Genomic DNA, 527 nt, shown 5'->3' with positions numbered 1-527 from the left:
GATGTTTATCTTGGATTTGATTATGTTTATCTGTAGTTAGTTACACGAATTCAGATATGAAGCTTTAATAAGTTATACTTACGCATAATTTACTTGCAATCTTGAGTTTTAAGTAATATGGATTAATAAACTGTAATTTACGTATAAAAAATGGTTTTTAAGAGTTCTTGTTAAATGTTTTATAATATAGTATAGATTATAATAAATATAATTTATGTCAAAAATTTTAAAATAGAAAATTTGTTGAAAATGAATCTTTAAGTTTTTTTAGTTTTAATTTTCTATTTAAAAAAAATTATAAAATAATTGTTAGGAGTTGCTCTTACGTGTATAATATGTTCACTAATAATATATTGAATTACATTCGTTTTTTGAGACACTTCCTAAACAAAAAAATGCCTTTCCCACCATTTCCGTCTCTTTCCCCATTGGCTTCATTCGGAAACGGACAACCTGCCGGCGACTACGATCCTCCATTTCATCTACTTATAATCTCAAGGAACAAATGTAAGATTCTGTTATTCATC

This window comes from Cynara cardunculus, assembly GCF_001531365.2.
Source record: "Cynara cardunculus var. scolymus isolate 2C chromosome LG 1, CcrdV1, whole genome shotgun sequence".
Lineage (NCBI taxonomy): Eukaryota > Viridiplantae > Streptophyta > Magnoliopsida > Asterales > Asteraceae > Cynara > Cynara cardunculus.
This window is presented reverse-complemented; position numbering follows the sequence as displayed.